The 8,725-nt window shown below is 39.5% G+C and overlaps 1 pseudogene; it reads left to right on the forward strand.

The window, feature by feature from the left end:
* Positions 1–564: 564 nt before the first annotated feature.
* On the forward strand, positions 565–2,162 carry LOC140855392 (senescence-specific cysteine protease SAG39-like; annotated as a pseudogene).
* Positions 2,163–8,725: the final 6,563 nt, after the last annotated feature.

Consider the following 8,725-nt stretch of genomic DNA (forward strand, 5'->3'; position numbering starts at 1 on the left):
CGTACGTTTTCCAAAATAAAGCGTGATGAACGGCCCAAATTGGAGAATCCAGCAAATCAACAAATCGTAGTCGCGCCATTGGTCGCTCATTACGCTTTGGCAAACCTGTGATGTGATGTCGCTCGGAATGATGTCCATACGACCCATTTGCAAGCTTCCGAACTCCTTGCAAGCTAGCAACCTCTGTCCAAAGAGGCGTGGCTAGCCACATGAGATATTTGTCAGCTCTAGTCCATTGGTGTCACAATTTTGTTCTTCCAAATTTCAATCTAAAAGATGTTTCATTTAGAAAAAATGATTTCTTCCTACATAAGGAGAGTCTTCTTGATTTATAACCAATATAGGGCTGATGATGTCCTCTCTCCTATATCACAATAATATAGTATAGACATGTGTGCAAAGATAAAGAAAAAGAGCGCCAAGTTCCTAGTGTTTAATGCCAATGCCGATTATATTGAATCCATTAGCCAAACTGGTGATCGCAAAAATACTTGCACTCAACCAATTTGTCGATCTCACCATTTTTTTTGAGAGAGAATAAACGGAGGCTGGGAAAGCAGCCACATGAAGATTGATTTGCCAATCTCATTGCTGAGGTGTTCAATGCCTCTTACATCGGATTTAAGCCAGTCCCTCAAATATGCAAACGTAACAAACATTCTTCCTAGCATGGATTGGAGCAGCAAAAGAGTGGTACGATCAAAGATCAAGACCAATAATGTGGTAATTAGATAAAATATCCAAATGTAGGCCTTTTAAAGAATGATGTGTTGTACGTGCCTAGTGGTTAACGATGTTAGATAATTTAAAATTTTTATGTCTGGATCGTGCTGTAATATTCATGTAAAAAATAAAATAATTATAAAAAATTACACTTTGCATCATCGTGTATCCAATATGATGATCCCGTAGCCCACAGAATGTGTGGTTTTCTTCCGTGAGGCATCAAGTCTTCTCTCTCCTCACCCTCTTTCTCAATATGGACGATTGATATGAATCGTTCACACTCTTCTAAGAGTTGGAGAAATGGATCAGACCATCTCTATTTATACATGTACTTGTCTTGTCTCATCAAAAGTCTAATTCTTAATTAGAGTTAAACTCCAGTTCAGATCTGATTAGGAATAGAATATTTTAATTAATTGGACTTATTGTAATTGATTCAGTATATGTGGCTGATCCATAGAGTTACACATGGCTAAAGAATAATTAGGCTATATTAAGAGTTAAATCCAACAAACTAATCACTAATCATCTGATGAACAACATAAAATGAAATAGGATAGGATACCTTGTTGGGCTTTTCTGCCGTCACGGCTACCGAAGGGTTCACTCAGATTAGCACCGGCAAATATTGACCTCCTTAACGGAGCAGCAACTCGTGGGACGATGCGGTGGGGGCCCAGTGGATGATGCATTTAAATTCATCATGATCAGCAATGGTGGGATAAGGACGGAAGCTAATTATCCTTACATGGCGAAGGATGCATGGAACCCTGTGACATCAAGAAATCTTCTTCCGTTGCAGCCGCTATCAGCGACTACGAAGATGTAGCTAAGAACAGTGAGTCATCAAAACAGCCGGTTTCTGTTGCAATCGAGGGTATAGCAGGAGAAACTTTCGGTTTTGTTCCGGCAGTGACTTCACGGGTAATTGTGGAACTAATCTGGACCATGCTGTCACTGCCACGGCCTACGGGACAACAGCTGATGGAACTTTTTTTTTTTTTTTTTTTGATGAAATGGGAGGCAGAACCACTCATATTTTATTATTATGTTAGGGCATTACAGCTGAGGGAATGAAGCTGAGGGAGCTTAGGAACATGTCCAGACAGAACACAAGAAGGAATAATTACAGACTTCCAGGAAAGATGGTTAAAGGATTACATACAGACATGGATATAGCTGAGAAAGCTGATGGAACTAAATATTGGCTGCTGAAGAATTCATGGGGCATCACTTGGGGTGAAAATGGATATATGAGGTTGCTTCGGGGCATCGATGATGCAGATGGTCTATGTGGCATTGCCATGCAAGCTTCTTATCCACTCGCAGGAATTGGAAAGGGTACCTCCAACATGACATGGATCTCATTAGCTATATGGTTGTTTGTAATTTTAGCCTGCAATAATTTCCCAGTTCTATCTAAAATCGTAACATGAGCTGCCTCCTATATATGTTTTGCATCAACGTCTATTGTATTCGCCATCATTTCTAATGGTTATTAAAGTATTGAAAATTCAAAGTACTCGTGCTCCTATATATTTGTCACTAGCTATATATACATACGTGCATGCACGCACATGCAAACGCTTCAAATTTTTTTCTCTTCATATATTTTCTTCTTGCAGTGATCTTTTGGCTAGAGCGGTAGTTGTTCATATTTGTCTTGAGCATCGCAAACCCATCCTATATAAAATCATGTTATTCTGTATATTTTTTTTAAAGAAAAGCTTAATTTGACTGATCTCATTAAATTGACTTTAATAAATAATCTTTGTATGAACTCAATTTGAGCGAACAAAAAAAATATTTTAGAAATATTAATGTATCAAAAATCAAGGTTGCATCTGCTTTAAGAAACAGAGTGCATATCATTTGTTTCTTGTTGCATAAGTTAATAAGATAAAAAGGGACTATATCATCTTATAATATGGTATCTATGCACAAAAAGTAATTCTTGTTGTTGATTTTTTTGAATTTTTTTTTTAAATTTGTTGAACTTATGAGTATTTATCTTTTACTATGAAATTGGAGATTTTGGTTTCTACATGTTAAAATTCTTTTTAGCAATTAAATATTGGGTCGTTGCGGCCAAAATATTCAAAAATGAGCAAAAAGTAAGTAGGAGGAAAAGTGAATTACACTCAAAATTAGAAAATCTTAATTTATAGTTTAAGCATGTATAAAAATCATGTATAATCAGATCTTAACATCCATTATAAAAACATGTAATGCAATAAATCGCATGATAATAGCTAACATAACAGCATTATAAAAAAGTCTCACACGTGCCTAGCCATTCGCCTTATTGTTGAGTCAGCTCAAGCACATCTGCATGCATCCTTATATACTCCCATCATTTAAGCTCTCATATTCCCACCATATTAAGGATCCAACTCTATTCAAATCTAATTACGAATACCATAAATCTAATCGCAAGCATCTCAATCATGATCAGCTTAAATAGATCCATGCTGCAATTTTCTTTGGTCCATGTAAATCATGGACTATGTCTGCTCTAATATCAATTGTAATATTTCAAAGATTAGGATTATTTCATTTTTTTTTCTTTAAAATGTCTTCTCTGTGCCACCGAAGGTGGAGGAGCAAGAGGGGATGGCGGTGGGGGGTGCGGCATGGAGAAACCACAGATGGCAGGGGGTAGTGGCGCAGGAAGCCGTAGGCACCATCGAAGGCGGAGGAGGCATGGGAGGGGAGGTGGCGGTGGGAGAGTGGGGGTGTGGTGGGGGCCGAGCACCGTGGGCGAGGGAGGAGGGCACAGTGTTGGAGCCGCATGGGCGTAGGGCGCGTTATGACAGAGAAGATGGGAAGGGGGGTTGTGGGGGGTGTGACATGAGTGCCGGTGACGGGGAGAAGAGAAGGAAGATCGGTTGGGGGGGTGGCACGAGTGCCGGTGAGGAGGAGAGGAAAGGGAAGACCGATGGGGGGTGGGGGGTTGGCACGAGCGCCAGGGGGAGAGGGGAGACAGCCAGAGAGGCAAGGGAGGGGGCGCTATCACGGGGTGAGTGTTTTCTTACCCAAACACCCGTGCAGCGCCCCAGCATGCCACACACCAAGGCCAGTCCTCTTGAGTCCTTTCCTCGGACATACCAATAAGCACGCAATAGTCCAGCCACATAGCCAAGCTTGCACCTCTATGCCCCTGCCTGTTAACACTGTTGTACTGAATACAGATGACACCTTCAAGTGTCCATAAGCAATCCGACCCCTCGAAGAGTGCTCCGCAGCTCAACACCTCTGTGTCAACTCTAAGGCTTTGCCCCTCAAGCCAAGCACTGCTCATCCCAGATGTCTTGATCCTCAACATACCCTCGTGCCAAGACATAACCACTGTGTCACTGATCCGCAACCCACCAAGCTGCCCTTCAGTACTACACATACCAAATCCACATACCACGACCATACAATGCCACCACTATGCATGAGGCCCGGGCAAACCCATCTTTAATGCAGCCCAGCTAAACTACCAAGCTGACATGACCTACAGCTCCCTCAAGCTACAGATGATCGTACACATCCGAGTCCTCTGGGGTTCGACTATCCAAGCTTCCCCCACAAACTCTTGTGCCACGATCTCGGTCTTGCATCCTTGATATGCCTTTTCATCCCTGGTCATATCGCTTGACAATATTTATGGCTTGCTCGCCCATCACTGTGCATTATCATGATCCTGGGGATACATGACCGCACCACCCAATATCTTCGGTCCATAGTCATGCGTAGTCGTTGATAGCACCAAAAATAACTCTACTCACTACGTAGGTAGGATGAGTCGAGATCGTATCATCAGGGACCTTGGGCTAAGTTGAAATTACAAGGTAAAAGAAAGAAGCGTTATTTTTGATTTAGAAAATAAATTATCGTAAAATTGAGGTAATTAAAAAAATAAAGAGCTCGGGAGTTTTGAATTAATTTGCACTAGCAGAGTTGTATCTCTTTTTTAACTAAATAGATGTGATTAATCTTAGAAAAAATACCTGTCTTTCTTCGGCACGCTCCGTACCCGTAGATCACGGCGCGTCTCCAGAAAGTACTAGGTAAACAACTCTTCTTTCCTCGACACGCCCCGTATCCGTAGATCACGACGCGTCTCCGAAAAGTAAAAGTTGTTCCTAATATTAATCTAACAAGAAAGCATAAATAAAAGCATATGATAGGGAGCAAATAAAGAACTCATGATAATTTAAATAAAAAGCATAATCTTTATTGCATATAAAGAAATACAGGAAAGTTTAGAACAATAAACCATCTCTGTGTCGTTACAAAATTTCTTCTCCACTCCCGAGACTGCTAGCCTAGCTGCTCATGAAGTAGTCTCTTTCTATTCCTCTATGCAAGGCTCTAGAAGAATTTCTGGGCTCCCCCTCCAATTAGAGTACAAAAGTCTTTTTATAGGTGTTAGGAGGGAGGAGTTTTACATGATTTTCCGATGTGGGACTAAAAAAATTACAAATCTTTCAAAATATTTCTAAATATTATTTTTTTCCTTATTTTGAACTTGTCTGCCATGCGCCCACACCCGCGTCAGTGCCCGTCCCCGCGTCCATGCCGCGTCCCGCGTGTTCACGCGCGCCCACGAGCCAAAGAATTCACGCGCGCCTAGGTTTTTGAATCCACGTGAAACCGCCCAGATCAAATTCACGTGAATCTTTTTTTTTTATATTCCAAAAAGAAACAAAAGTTCCTTCATAATGACATCTATATCCTTTTTGGATTCCTTGCATAGTATCTTCATTTTCTATAATACCGGATGCGTCTTTCTTTTATTTTAATTTTATTTTAAGTCCAATTTTCTTCAAACTTGAGTCTTTTTGATCTATGAATTGGACTCTTTGTATCGGCGATCACCTTTCCTGTAAAACATAGAAAGAAACATCAAATTTTTAATAAATAAGATAAATTAAATATAATTTTTTAATTTAAAATACTTAAGTGTTTATCACACCCCCCAACTTGAATTTTGCTCGTCCTCGAGTAAAATAGATATATCAGCATTGTGTACCGACTTAATTTTGAATAAAAAGTAGGTTAGGCATCCCAAAAGGTAGATGTTACTTGGTCAGACCATTAAAGAGATATTTCATTGGATTATCAATTTGACCCAATTAGTGGCTGAGTATTAACTAAAGAAATTTCAGAGCTTTTCTTTCACCAACTCTCCACTTTACTCTTTAAATCCTCTAACTTAATGGAAAAGAGGTTTATTATCTTCTTGCAATTTAGTCCCCTTAATATATATATATATATATATATATATATATATATATATATATTTTTTTTTTTAACATTGCCTACCTTTTTACGCGAACCACAACGCTTACTTAGGCGAAAGGGCCCGGTTACTCAGTAGGAGACCAATGTTATTTTTTTTTTCTTTTTTTTTATTTTTTATTATATATATATATATATTTTAAGGAGAATTTTTTTTTTGCATACCTCGATCTTTCCACCCAATTTCTCATGAAGCAGATTTTTTATTGAGATCAGTAAGAAGAAGGTTGTAGAATCACTCCTAAAATTTGATCTAGTTTAAACCCTACCATTCATTGGGTTTTCTTAATAATTTATTCCTCAGTATCTCTAAAATTATCTTGACCGTTAATCATTCATTTATTAGGATGCCTAATTGACTCTTAATCAAAATTTGAATACACAAAACTAATTATTTCTGACCATACTCGAGGATTTGATTAATTTTCCCCCCCCAACTTAATCTACATTGTCCTCAATGGAGTAGAAAAGCAAAGAAAATAAAAAGAGAGAGTGCACCTGGGATAATTTTGCTTCGGAAGTTGAAGATAGCTTCATTGATTAATAGGCTCTTGTTCTAAATTTCTGCAGCTGCGATAAAGTAAAAAAATATGAAATCGTTGGGTTGCCTCCCAAAAAGCGCTAAGTTTTATGTCTTCAGCCAGACGTCAAGTTTATTAACAGACTCTTCCATACAGAGTGGTCCTTTATTCTTAAAAAAAAATGATGATCAGTTAACACAAGATAGAAAAAATTTGGGTTGCCTCCCAAAAAGCGCTAAGTTTTACATCTTCAGCCAGACGTCATATGCAATAAAACCAACAAAAGATGGGCAATGGCTCATACTTGATTGTCCATGGAGGAGTGGTTTTATCATGTGGTGTATCCAACAATATGTTAACTTCTTTCATATATCCCTTAAAGTCATACACTCCAAAGTGAGCCAAGCAAGTATCTAAGGGGTCAGGTGCTAGAATTATGGGTGTTGCATCTTCTATAAGGTCTTCTAGTGTATCTACTTTGAAGCAACTATCCATTGATGGTCCTTGGGAAGCACCAAACATATTCAGTCTCAGTTTCTTATTCCCAAACGATACGTCCATGACTCCTGTCCTACAGTTGATGCATGCATTCGCCGTAGCTAGGAAAGGTCATCCTAAGATAATGGGGATTTGTCTGGGGTTGCCACTTAATTTCATATCGAGAACCAGAAAATCAACTGGAAAGTAAAACTCATCTACCTTGACCAAGACATCCTCAAGCATTCCACGTGGTTCCTTAATTGATCTGTCGGCTAACTGTAATGTGACTGATGTGGGTTTCAGTTCTCCGAATACAAAAAGTTTATACACCAAACTAGGTAAAAGATTCACACTTGCCCCTAAATCCAGAAGAGCTTTTTCAATGTGATAATCTCCTATAACACAGGAAATGATGGAGGCTCCTGGGTCTTTAAGCTTTGGAGGAGTGGCATGCTGGATGACAGAACTAGCTTGTTCAGTGAGACATACTTTCTTTGAGATTTGTGATCTAGATTTACGTTTTTGGGTACACAAATCCTTCAAAAATTTGGCATAAGCAGGGACCTGTTTGATTGCGTCTAGAAGGGGAAGATTAATTTGGACTTGCTTAAACAATTCCAACATCTCATCGAGTTTTCCTCCCTTCTTATCTGCAGGAATAGGGGCTTTCAGGGCATCCGGAAATGGGGCTTTAGGCAAGTAAGATGATTCCAGTGCAGTTGGTTCCTTCTCTATTTTCAGGTCCTCCTTGTTCTTGGGTGATTTGGATTTGGTTAGAGGTTTAGGATCAGTCTCATTGGTTTTACTAGTGTGTTCAATGACCTTTCCACTTCTCAGAGTCATAATTGATTTGGCATATTCAGAAAAAGCTTCTGGGGTATTATAACTCTCAATCACAAATTGCCCTCTTGGGTTGCTCTCGGGTTGGCTAGGTAATTTTTCTTCTTCCCTCCTACTGAATGCAGTCGCTAGTTGACCTATTTGGGTCTCTAGCTTAGCAATGGATTGTGTGTGGGAGTTAAGGATCTGAGTGTTGACTTCTAATCGTTCTAGTGCTTTCAGAACTTTTTCCTCAAAAGCTGAGCTGTGACCAGTAGTAGATGGTTGAGGAGCATTTTGAAATTGATGGTATGATCCATGTCTACATGTTGGATCCTGATATTGAGGTCGAGGTGTGGCAGGACCAACCACTGGTTGTGGTCTCCAGGAAAAATTTGGATGGTTTCTCCAGCCGGGGTTATACATGTTCGAATATAGATCGTTTCCTGGTCTACGAGCTTGTTGGACTTGAGCTTGCTGAACTTGCTCGTGCACAAACTCAGGAAATTGAGGTGCGGCTGGGCATTCATTAACAAAATGGTTCGGACTTGCACACAATGCACAAACTTCTTGGATTGGATTAGGTGAAATCGGGGATTGTCCAGTATTTAGAAGATGATTTAATTTTTGGGACAGTTCATCTACCTTTTGATGGATATCTATGGCATTTCCTACTTCATATATTCCACCTCTTTTTGGGTTTAACATGGGTTTATCTCTAATAGAGGCAGACATATGATGCAATGAATTTTCACTTAAAATTTCAAACAGTTGCCATGCCTCATCCTCACTTTTCAGCATGAATGTCCCACCGCATGATGCATCGATCATTTGTCGATGTCTTTCAGAGAGCCCATCATAAAAACATTGGATTAACTGCCACTTGGGTA

The sequence above is a fragment of the Elaeis guineensis genome, chromosome 2 (genome assembly GCF_000442705.2).
Source record: "Elaeis guineensis isolate ETL-2024a chromosome 2, EG11, whole genome shotgun sequence".
Lineage (NCBI taxonomy): Eukaryota > Viridiplantae > Streptophyta > Magnoliopsida > Arecales > Arecaceae > Elaeis > Elaeis guineensis.